A 12377-nucleotide genomic window follows, 5' to 3' on the forward strand; every position below is an offset into this window, starting at 1 on the left:
TACCAGTCTACATAGTGCAGTAGCACCTCGGCGCCTGAGCCATGGAGCAGTACCTCACTGTGCCAGGTGCTGCATGGACACGCAGCCCTAGACAGCTCACAAGCAGGAGCAGAAACTGCTTGAAACTCCTCATGTGGGACTGACTAGGGGGCCTGTCTCTTCCAGCCGGTTTGTCCAGGTTCAGCCACATCGCTGCAACTAGGCTGGTGCATGCAGAGGTGGATTAAGGTTTCCTGGGGCCCTAGGCCAAAGCAAGTGGCCCCACCCACGGCCCCACACCTTTCTGCCCCTTCCTTGGGCATGCTGCCCCTGTTCCACCCAGGGTCCCCCCTATTTGGCCCCCCAGTGCAGACTCACAACCCTTTTTGCTCCTTTCTGCCCACCCCACTGTGGCTCCAAGACTGGAGAAGCTCTGTCCCTATGCCACCCAGGGCACAGCGGGGAGTGAGGACTCCTTCAGTCCCAGGGCCCCAGCAGGGGTCCAGATGCTGGGGCTTCCCCCACCACCCCTCTGCGCTTCTGTGGGGGACCAGGGTCGGGCACAGGGGCTTCCTTTGCTGCCCCCCGGCTTCTGCTGGGGATGGATGGCAGGCACTGGGGCTTCCCCCGCCCGGGGATATCTGCTGGGGATGGGATCGGGAGTCACTGCGGGGGCTTCCCCCATCCCGCAGCTGCTGCCAGAGATGTGTCAGGGGCCACTCAGGGTTTCTGGGGGCCTCCTAGTTGGCTCTGGGCACGGGCCCCATTAGCCCACTGGCTAATCCACTACTGGGTGCACGCCCCTGATGCACCAGTCCGCAGCGGGTCTTCTCCTGGGGTGGGCTATAAGGTGTAGCCACACCTGCACAAATTCCCTAATGCACACAGGCCCTGGGCTTCACACTGCCAGTGGTCCCTTCCCCGGGGGTCTGCGGAGGAGGTTGAGCTGTTGAGCAGATTCTGCCTTAGAAAGGAGACAAAATGTTGTTTCTGGAGCTTTGCAATTCACAAGGCTTCTCTTGGGTAACTGGCTGGGGGCATTTCCTACCTCAGACTCAGGGGAGATTTCCCAAGATACCCTGGCAGTCGGGCATCCATCAAATGTCAATGGGATGTTAGAGCCCCCCTGGAAACTCTTCTGTTTGCCTGGGGCTTGTCCAAGGATGGCATCGTCTGAGGCGTCATCCATGCTAGAAAAACTTTGCCGCTGTAGCTATCCTGGTGAGCCCTCCTAGCATCTGTAGGAAGACAAATGAGCCACTGGCTCGTAGCTTCTTATCAGGTTCCTTCAGGCAACCAGCTCAGCTGGAGAGCTAAGAAATCGGAGGCTGCTGGCCAGCAACACGAGGAGCTGTCACCCACAGGTGGATAAGGAGCAACACGCACTAGCTACCCGGGGAATCACAAAGCCTGGCCCGGAGAGAAGGGAAACGCCAGAGGTCAGAACAGACTCACGCACAGCAGACCCCTTTTGGCTGACGTCAGTTACAGCCCCACGAGGGAACAATGCAGACAGAGGGGAAGGTTTTCCATATCTCAGCCCCATGGGTTGCTGTTCATTCCAGAGGTGCCACTGAGTCAGGAACTTGGGGCTTCCCACCAGCATCCCTGTAAGACCTGCCCTTGTGGGTTTGTTCCCAGAGGCAAGGAAAGAACTCCTGCCGAACGTTAAACTTTAACACCCTGAGTCTTTAGATGGGGAGCTGATTTCTCTAGCCTGCATTGCCAGATTCACCCTGTTTTCACATTTACCCTTGTGCAGCAGATTAGCTGAGCAAATGATCTAGAGCGCGAGCCTCGCCTAATGATCAGTGCAGGAAGCAGTGCATCAGGAATCCTGGGTTCTAATCCCAGAGGTGCCACTTTGGTAAAAGAGGTTGCTACAAGGTTGCTCCAGGAAATCCTGTGGTTGGATTTTACTTATTAAAGGGCTGGATAATTTTATTACCTCTAGTCATATTTCAGCTGTGACGGCAGTGAGCAAACATCATGCTCGGGGAACAGGCAAGTTATCTGTAGGGCTCGGGCAGGCAGGAAACCTCAGTTTACTCTGCTATAAAACCATTATAATATCACCTACTTCCCAAGGCAAAAATGAGGTTATAGCCCAGGCTACAGGTAAAATTGAGGTCAACTGACACACCCATGTCACTCAGGGGTGTGAAAAATCCACCCCGAACGCTAGGTCAATGGAGGAATGCGTCCATCAATCCAGCTACCATCACTTTGGGGAGGTGGAGTTCCTACAAAATCGGAAAACCCCTTCCTTCACCGTGGGCTGCATCTAGACTCTACACAATGGGGTTATGCCACTGTACACCCCATAGGGTAGACATGGCCTTAGTTAATTGTTTATAAAGTGCTTTAAATTAACAGCTTTGCAATCTGCAGGCCAAGGGAAGTTTCTCTCTGATTTCTCTTTAGTTTTGTTCTCTAGAAGCTATATTTGTCAGAGCACTGTTTTGTTTTCGCTTCCTTCTAGGTTCACTGATTCAAGAGCCTTCCTCAAATGACCGACGGAAACTTTGAGCTGGCTGATGCAATGTCTTGATGAACTTCTTTGGTAATCGTGGGGGAGTTTCTGCAAAAGTCATAAGACCTGGTGGTAATGAGAATTGTTTTCTCAATGACTCAGGGGCTCAGTCAGCTGCCCTGCAGAGCCTCCAAGAAATCTACCTGGCAGAACACAGGTAAACTAATATAAAAAAACCTGGTAATGTGTGGCTATTTTGAGCTTCACTATAGCAGCTGGCAAGAGAACCCATATTAGGAGTCACAGCCATTTGAGCTAAAGGAGAATCTCTGATAGTGTTATAGGGCCTATGACACGCAGCTGAGCAGTTCTGATTCCACACAACGGAAGACAGGGGTGCATACACACACTGTTGGGCGCTTTACCATATGTTGCACGTCTGAAGGACTTTCCACCTGACAGGCTCAAAGAGCTTTACAAACATGAACTAATTAAGCCTGAATGCAGTATGTGTGATTGCCTGCCTTACAGGCAGGTGGCGTATGTGTGTATTCAGCACAAACAGCTCCTGGCCCTCGGAGACCAAGTATGGGCTCTGGAGACCAGAGTGACTGAACTGGAGGAACTAAGGGAGACAGCCAGGGACACAGACCAGGCTTTACAGGACACAGCAGAGTGGGCCCAGCCCCAATCTGGCAGCTTTTGTGCTATGGGGGGGGGGAGGGTGAAAGTCTCGGGGAAGGAGAACAGAGGGAAACTGAGTTCTGTAGTTGGGACCCTCTTTCCAGAAGACGTCGTGGTATCCTCTCGCACGGAGGACACCCCTCCAGGGGAGGGGACCCTGTTGTTAGGAAGAGACAGGAGACAGTAATGGGGGTTTGGTTATTAGAAGTATAGAGAGTTGGTTTGTGATGACCAGGAGAACTACACGGTGAATTCCTGCTGGGTGCGAATGTTGTGGATCTCTCGAGACATCTAGACAGACTTCTGGGCAGTGCTGGGGAGGAGCCAGTGGTCGTGGTACATGTAGGTACCAGTGACATAGGGAAAGGCAGGAGGGAGGTCCTGGAGGCCAAATTTAGGCTGCTAGGTCAGAGATTCGAGTCCAAACCCTCCCTGAGAGCAGTCTCTGAAATAGCACAGGGCCAGTAAGACAGACAGAACTCCAGGGCCCCAACGAGAGGATGAGACGATGGTGCTGGGAGGAGGGTTTAGGTTTGTTAGGACCTGGGAAACCATGGGAGGAAGGAGGAGCCTGTACAGGAAGGATGGGCTCCACCGAAGCCAAAACAGAACCAGATTGCTGGCATGGAAAATTCAAAAGGTCATGCAGGAGTTTTTAAACCAAGGGTTGAGGGAAAGCTGAGAGATACGGAGGAGCACATGGTTCAGAGACATTCCTTAAGGAAGGATTTATTAAAGGGGATTCTTTATATCCGAGCAGAGAGGAGGGGATAGAGGTTGATAAAGTGCAGGTAGGAACTACAGAGAAACAGGCAAATGAAAAAGAGTCCCATTCAATTACTTCACATGAAAGAAGACAACTAAATAGCAACAAATTTTATATGTGCTTGTACACAGATGCTAGAAGTCTAAATATTAAAATGGGTGAACTTGAGCACCTGGTATTATATGAGGCTATTGATTTAGGAGGCATCACAGAAACTTGGTGGAACGATGATAATCGGGACACTGTAATACCTGGGTACGAAATATACAGGAATGACAGAGTAGCTGTGTTGGTGAGCGAGCAGCACTGTATGTGAAAGAAAGCACAGAGTCAAATATAGTGAAAATCTTAAATGAATCAGATGGTACCAAAGAATCTCTGTGGATAGAAATTCCATGTGTGAATAATAAAAGTAAAGCAGTAGGAATGTATTACTGACCACCTGGCGAGGAGGGTGTGTGTGACTGTGAAAGGTCAGGGAGATTTGAGAGGCTACAGAAACAGAAAGCCCAATAATAATGGGGGATTTCATCTATCCCCATACTGACTGGGTACATGTCACCACAGGACAGGGTGCAGAGATAAATTTCTAGACACCGTTAATGACCGCTTCTTGGAGCGGCTAATACAGGAACCCACCCGGGGAGATTCTTGATTTAGTCCTAAGCGGTGCATAAGACAGTGACCATAATGTAATTAAATTTAACACCCTTGTAAGGGGGAAAGTACCGAGGAAACCCATCACAGGAGCATTTAACTTCAAAAACGTAACCAGCACCAAAATGAAGAAGCAAGTTAAACGGATATTAAAAGGAACAGTCACAAGAGTGAAATGCTTGCAAGCTGCATGGAAACTAATTAAAAACACCATAATAGGGGCTCAAACTAAATGTATACCCCAAATAAAAAAAAACAATAAGAGGACCAAAAAAATGTCACCATGGCTGTAGAGTAAAAGAAGCAGTTAGAGGCAAAAGGGCATCCTTTAAAAATTGGAAGCCCAATGCTACTGAGGAAAATAGAAAGGAACATAAACTTTGGCAAGTCAAGTGTAAAAAAAAAAAAAAAGTAAAGCGCAACTAGCAAAAGACACAAAAATTAACAGCAAAAATGTTTTTAAGTACATGCAAATCAGGAAGCTGCCAAACAACCAGTGGGGACACTGGACGATGGAGATGCTAAAGGAGCATAAAGGAACACAAGGCCATTGTGGTGAAGCTAAAGGAATTCTTTGCATCGGTCTTCACTGCAGAGGAAGAGGGAGATTCCCACACCTGAGCCATTCTTTTTTAGGTGACAAATCTGAGGAAATGTCTCAGATTGAGGAGTCAATAGAGGAGGTTTTGGAACAAACTGATAAATTAAATGGCGATAAGTCACCAGGACCAGGTGTGAATCACCCAAGAGTTCTGAAGAAATTCAAAATTATGAAGCTATTAACCGTGGTATGTAACCTGTTGCTTAAATCAGCCTCTGGACCAGATGACTGTAATGTGAAGCCAATTTTTAAAAAAGGCTCCAGAGCCGATCCCAGCCGTTACAGGCTTGTGAGTCTGACTTCAGTACAAGGCAAACTGGAGCAAAGTACAGATTTATCAGACACACAGATGAACACGATAGGTTGGGGAAGAGTCAATGTGGCTTTTGTAAAGGGAAATCCTGCCTCACCAATCTACTAGAATTCTTTGAGGGGGTTAACAACCATGTGGACAAGGGTGATCCAGTGGATATAGTGGACTTGGACTTTCAAAAGGCTCTTAAGCAAACTAAGCAGTCATGGGATAAGAGGGAAGGTCCTCCCAGGGACAGGAGCAGGTTGAAAGACAGGATACCAAGAGTAGGAATAAATGGTCCGTTTTCACAGTGGAGAGAGGTAAATAGCAGGGTCCCCCAAGGATCTGTAATGGGACCAGTGCTGTTCAACATATTCATAAATGATCTATGAAAAGGGGTAAACAATCAGGTGGCAAAGTTTACAGATGATTCAAAATTACTCAGGACAGTTAAGTCCAGAGCAGACTGTGAAGAGCTACAAAGGGATCTCACAAGACTGGGTGACTGGGCAACAAAATGGCAGCTGAAAATCAATGTTGATAAAAGCAAATGTAAGCAGGGGAATAGTCCCGCTATTGTGGGGAACTTTCCTGGCTTCTGCACTACCCCGGTGAAGTGGGCTAGCGAAAGGATCTGAGTCCTCGCTCCCACTTCCTTTACCCAGTGGCCACCCTGCCCTTGAGGACTCCCCTTCCACTCTCCTGTCTGGCAGAGTCCTCGTAACCGCAACAAGGCTGGGCCCAGGATTCCTGGGGGGCTCTAACCCCATCCCTGCTGTGGTCACCTAGGACAGGGGCTAGGGTGTCCCCACTCCGGGGTACTCTCTCTGCATTGGGCACTTCTCTGACCCACTGACCATTACATACAAGTTAAAGCAAATGCAACTTATTTAATCAACAATTAATTTTAAAAAGAATCAGGAAAAATGGGAAAGGTTAAAGGAAAGACATCAGCCCGCTCTGTGGCAGGGAACATCACAGACAGTGTCTCTGGGATGTCAGGGCAGTTCACAGTCTGTTCCTTGTAAGTCTCAGGCCTTCTTCTCAGGCCCTGGCTGTGCTGCAGGGATGCTGTGGGTTGGATCCTCGCTCTGGTGGTGGCCACACGCTCTCAGGCTCTCAGCGGTAGGACCCTTCTGCCCAGTGTTGCCCCTGCCCTGTCGGGGTTACGATCCAAGCCTGGCCTGCAGAGCCTCTTGGCTGAGGCGTCTCCCTGTGCTGAGCCTGCTGCCCAGGGTCCCCCTCGCTCTCCCCAGCTGCTCACCGCACCCAGCTCGGGCTGCTCCAGCCCCAGCTCTACCACTCGGTCTCTGCCCTGCTGCTGCTGCTCTGCCTCCAGCTCCTTGGGCTGCTTCTTTGGCCCCTCTGGCTCCGGTTGCTGCAGCTCTGCTCCCAGGGCAAGTCTGCTTTCTCTGGGCCGTGCCTCTGGCTCTGGGGCTGCAGCTCTGCTCCCAGGACAGGGTCTGCTCTCTCTGGGCTGCTTTTCTGGTCCCTCTGGATCTGGCACAGCTCTGCCCCCCAGCTCAGCTTGGGCCCCTGCTTTCTCCTTAGCTCGGCCCCTCTGTCTGACCTAGGCAAATCCATCTCACCTGGAGGACGGGACCTCCCTGGCCTCCTGACTCCCTGATTGGCCTGCTCACCCTGTCATTCAGGCTGACCTGGGGACTATCAGTCTCAGGGTCCTGGTTTCGCATAGATCCTTCCCCTTTTAGTACTGGGAGCTAGCAACTAAAACACCCCCACTGAATGTTAGTAAGGGGGCACCAGTCTCCTTACACAAAATAATGCACAATGGAAAACACGATCCCAAGCTAAGTTCCCTTTAAGCCCCACCAGAGCTGCAGTGGCCCAGGAGAGCTAGCCCCTCCCCGAGCCCAGCTCAGCCTCGCCGGAACTGCTGCGGCCCAGGAGAGGCGCCTCTCCCCCAGCCCCAAGCTGCTGCAGTGAGACAGGGCTGAGGGGAGTCCTCTCTCCTCGCTGCAGCCCTGGGGCAGCCTGCACCCCAAACCCCTCAGCCCCAGTCCCACCACAAAACACCCCTGCACCCAACCCTCTGCCCCAGTCCTAAGCCCCCTTCCATGCCCTGAACCCCACATCCCCAGCCTCACCCCAGAGCCCGCACCCCCAGCCAGAGCCTTCACCCCCCTGCGTCCCAACCCTCTATCCCAGTCCTGAGCCCCTCCCACACCCCGAATCCCTTGGCCCCACCCCCACCACACATCACCTCCATACTGGTGCACATAACAAAATACATTCTGCATATGAATGTAAAAAATTCGAGGGAACACTGATCCCAAAGATATATACAAAAAGATGGAGACCAAATTAGCTGTTACCAGTCAAGAAGGAAATCTTGGAGCTATTGTGGCAGAGGTGGATTAAGGTCTCCTGGGGCTCTGGGCCAGAGCAAGTGGGGACTGGCGCCAGAACGATCACCCCACCCCTTCCGCCTGTGGTCCTGCCGCTGTTCTGCCCCTTCCCCCACGGCCCTGCCCCTGTTTTTCCCTCATGGGCCCATTGGATAATCCACCACTACATTGTGGAGAGTTCTCTGAAAACAACTGCTCAATGTGCAGCGGCAGTCAAAAAAGCAAACACAATGCTAGGAACCATTAGGAAAGGGATAGGTAATGAGGCAGAAAATATCATAACGACACTATATAAATCCATAGTATGTACATATTGTGAATACTGCATGCAATTCTGGTCACCGCATTTCGAAACATCTATTAGAATTGGGAAAAGTACAGAGAAGGGCAACATAAAACATTAGGGGTTTGGAACAATTTCCAGATGAGGAGAGATTAGAAAGACTGGGACGGTTCATCTTAGAAAAGTGATGCCTAAGAAAGGATAGGCTAGAGGTCTATAAACCCTGACTAGGGTAGAGAAAATGCATAATGACATGTTATTTACTCCTTCACATAACACACGAATCACAGGTTCCCCGAATAACATTAATAGCCAGAAGGTTTAAAAGAAACATAAGAAAGTACTTCACACAGCGCATAGTCAATCTGTGGAATTCATTGCCAGGGGTGTTGTGAAGGCCAAAAGTATAACTGGATCTAAAAAAGAATTAGATAAGTTCATGGAGGACAGGTCTGTCAATGACTATTAGCCAAGAGGGTCAGGGATGCAACCCCATGCCCTGCATGTCCCTAAGCCTCTGACTGCCAGATGCTAGGACTGGATAGCAGGGGATGGCTCACTTGATAATTGCCCTATTCTGTTTGCTCCCTCTGAAGACAGGATACTGAGCTAGATGGACTGACCTGCCATGCCATTCTTATGTTCCATTTTGTGGATGGGGAAACTGAGACACAGAGTGGTTAAAGGCCTTATTTATAGTAACACAACGAATCAGTGGCAGAGCCAAGGCCAGAGCTCAGGAGCCCTGACTCACAGTCCTGTGCTTTAATCTCAAGACCGCCCTCCATCTCAGTTGTGTCAGCTGATCAACCCTGTGGATAGGTGGGCAGCTCAATAGGCTGGCAAAGCATTCTCAGCCCACACTGTTTTCCTGGGACAGTCCGCTTTTCAAACAGAGTCGCCACTATCCTGTCACATGCTAACAGTCGGATGTCCTGCAGGGGCCAATACCAGATGGTCAGGGCTGGATTAACTCTCTTGTGGGCCCAGGGCTATTAGATTTTGTGGGGCCCCTGTATACTAGTCTTTTTCCTAATTTAAAACAAAATGATCAAAATTATGGCATTGAGGCTATTAATGCTATCCTAAACTTGCCTTTTAATTAACATAAAGCCATTCTGTGGTTACATTTCAGTCTTAAAACATGTAGAATATAGTTAAGTTAATTCAAAATAGCCTACTTCTTACTTAGAACAGCTGTTATATTAGTTTATTTCTGGGAGGGAGTTTGGGTGCAGGAGAGGGCTCCAGGCTGTGGCAGTGTTGGGATGAGGAGAGAATCATTGAATATCAGGGTTGGAAGGGACCTCAGGAGGTCATCCCATCCAATCCAACCCCCTGGTCAAAGCAGGACCAATCCCCAATTTTTGCCCCAGATCCCTAAATGGCCCCCTTAAGGACTGAACTCACAACCCTGGGTTTAGCAGGCCAGTGCTAAAACCACTGAGCTATCCCTTCCCCCAAGAGGGCGAGGGGTGCAGGCTCCATCTGGGAGGTGCTTACCACAGGTGGCTCCCAGCCAGTGGTGCAGCAGGGCTCAGCCATAGCCCCACGCCGCTTCCGGAAGCTGCTGGCTGCTGGCACCTCTCTGCATGCCCCTGGGGGGAGCAGGACAGCATGTCTCTGTGCACTGCCCACACCTGCAAGCTCTGCCCCTGCAGCTCCCATTGGCTGGTTCCCAGTGCTGGGGGCAGGGGCAGTGAGTGGAGCCACCTGGCCGCAGAGGTGTGCCAGCAGCAGGCCACTTCTGGGAGTGGCATGGGGCCACAGCAAGCAAGCAGTCTGCCTGAGTCCTGCTGCACTGCTGGACTTTTAGCAGCCCGGAGATCGCAATCGACTGGCAAAGGCTCCAGGTTCGACCAGTCGATCATGATCAATGAGTTGGTGACCACTGAATTATATATAATTATGGGTTTATTTTTGTGGGACCCCCCTTAGCCCGAGGCCCTGGGCTGCACCCCCTAAAGCCCTTGTGTTAATCTGGCCCTGCAGATGGTTAAAAGGAGGATAACACCCCCCCACGCTCATGAGTACCTGAAAACACATTCCGCCATACCTGTACATGAGGGAAGAGACATTCCTGTCTGATCATACAGGTGATTGGGTTATGGCCCAAAGTACAAAGGGTGAGCACCCCATCATTATCAGCGCTTGTAGAGCTGCAGTTCCAAGTAGCGTCCTTTTTAAAGTTCAGCCCTGCTGTTTGCCAACACAACCTCCTGTGGCAATGAGTTCCATAAGCTGCCTTCAGACTGCACAACCGAGCTTTAGCCCTCCCATCTACACTGCCACCTATGCCCAGGCTCAAACTGAGCTGGGGGCTGTGTTTGAGCCAGGTGCCCAGATGTGGTTGATTTGGGGGGTGTAGACAGCGCTGAAGTTAGAGGTGAAGGAGGCAGCTTTCAGTAAAAGGCGTGTGTTTCTGTGTGTGAGAGAGACAGAGACATCCTGTGTGCACTGCAAAAATGAACATAGCTGCAGCCAAAGGATGTTACACATGGTTTATTCTTGCCTGTGTGGACATGCTATAGCCAGGTTAGAGCCTCGGTTTTTAGTCTACGTGCAAGGCAGGTCATAGCATGGTCTTTTGGATGGAAAATAACATGAAAAACAAACATGCACAGAGAGCATCCATGTTAATATCAGGATGTCTGTGCAGAGTAAACAGGATCTGGGAGGGGGAGGGTCCTGGTAAGTGGGTGGGAGGGGGAGTTAGACAATTAAAGTGGGTTGGGGCTGTCACCCTATAGAGCATGGGACCTCCAAAGCCACTGTGAGGAACCAACAGAACACCATGTTTCTTTCTTCTGCATCTGCTGGGCAGGGTTTCACATGACCTTGGGCTAGCAGAGAAAAGCCTTCCCAGCCTAGGGAGATTTGTCCCATGCCCCGAAAGGGTTAGAGGGATCCAAAGGTCAGAGCAGCAGCAAGAACCCGAGCTGGCCGCATTCCTTAAAAACTGAATGACACTACCACTGCTGTGAATGGTGAAATCCAAAGAAATCTCTCAGTGCCTCTGGAATCAGGTAACTTGGCTCAGCTAGACCAAGGCTAATTAAGCCAAACAATCCCTGGGACATGCAGGTTCCTGGCTGCTGCAGGGAAATGTTAAAAAGTGAAGCCTGCATTTGCACACCTGGGTGTCTCAAAGGCAGCCAAATCACTTTTGACACTGGTGCATCTACCCAAGGGGTGTGCACTGGTGCAAAACCCTGAGTACAGAGAAGCCATTGGATGCCTAACAATGGATTTAAGTGCCTGATTTTAATAATACAAATAATACCTCGCTCTCATGCGGCCCTTTCCATCTGTAGGCACCCATGGTTGAAAACTGTCCTTAACATTTTTTAAATGAAATTAAATCTTAGATGTATTTATTTCGGGCCTGATCCTGCAAACATCGGTATGTAGAGCTCACTCCCATCAGCTGTCTCATTGAACGCAGTACAAAAAGAAAAGGAGTACTTGTGGCACCTTAGAGACTAACAAATTTATTAGAGCATAAGCTTTCGTGAGCTACAGCTCACTTCATCGGATGCATTTGAACGCAGTACAGTTACTCACTGTGGTAAACATGGCCCAGGCCCTCAGCAATAGTTAGGTGCATAAGGGAATTAGGAGCCTAAATACCTTTGAGGATCTGGGCCCAGATGCCTGGTAGTGTTTCCAGGACTGGGCCCTTAGATTGTAACTCTCTTGGAAAAGACACATCTGGCTTGATTCTTGTCTGCCTTGCACCTTGTGTAATTTATACCAGAGTCAGTAGGTGTCGAGTGCTGGTGAGAGCAGGGAATCCTGCTTCGGTGTTTAGCACTCGCTTCACATGGATGTACAAAAATTAGGGCAGGATCAGACCCCTTGTCTCTTTGATTGTGCCCTTTCTCTCTGCTGTTTTCTGTGCATACCTCTGGCTCTGGATGAATAACAACCGAGTCATAGTGCATAACAATTACTCATTTAATTAGAACCGTTGTGCCATATTTTTTTCATTGCACAACCACACTCCTATCAAGAGCCCCCTGCTCACATGCAGTACCGTGGTAGGGCCTAAAATTATCCATGTGTTTGCAGGATCAAACATTAGTCACTTGAGTAACTTGACTCATGGACTAGTCACATTGATTTCAATTAGGTTAACAGCTTCCATAAGTGCTTGAGAGACAGGAGCAGTTAGAGTTTGACATTTACAGCCCGGTTTGCAAAGCAGTGCTGTGGGTGGCGTGTAGCCGCCATCTTTAATTCAGGAGCAATGTAAAGGGGACATAAGAAC

At 49.9% G+C, this 12377-nt stretch overlaps 1 long non-coding RNA gene across 1 annotated transcript; it reads left to right on the forward strand.

Moving 5' to 3' along the window:
- Positions 1–2471: 2471 nt before the first annotated feature.
- On the forward strand, positions 2472–10530 carry LOC122457455. Its single transcript, XR_006276977.1, has 3 exons — positions 2472–2669; positions 4187–4188; positions 10520–10530. It is a non-coding gene; the product is annotated as an uncharacterized LOC122457455 (long non-coding RNA).
- The last annotated feature ends 1847 nt before the right edge of the window (positions 10531–12377 follow it).

Source organism: Dermochelys coriacea, chromosome 25 (genome assembly GCF_009764565.3).
Source record: "Dermochelys coriacea isolate rDerCor1 chromosome 25, rDerCor1.pri.v4, whole genome shotgun sequence".
Taxonomy (NCBI): Eukaryota; Metazoa; Chordata; order Testudines; family Dermochelyidae; genus Dermochelys; species Dermochelys coriacea.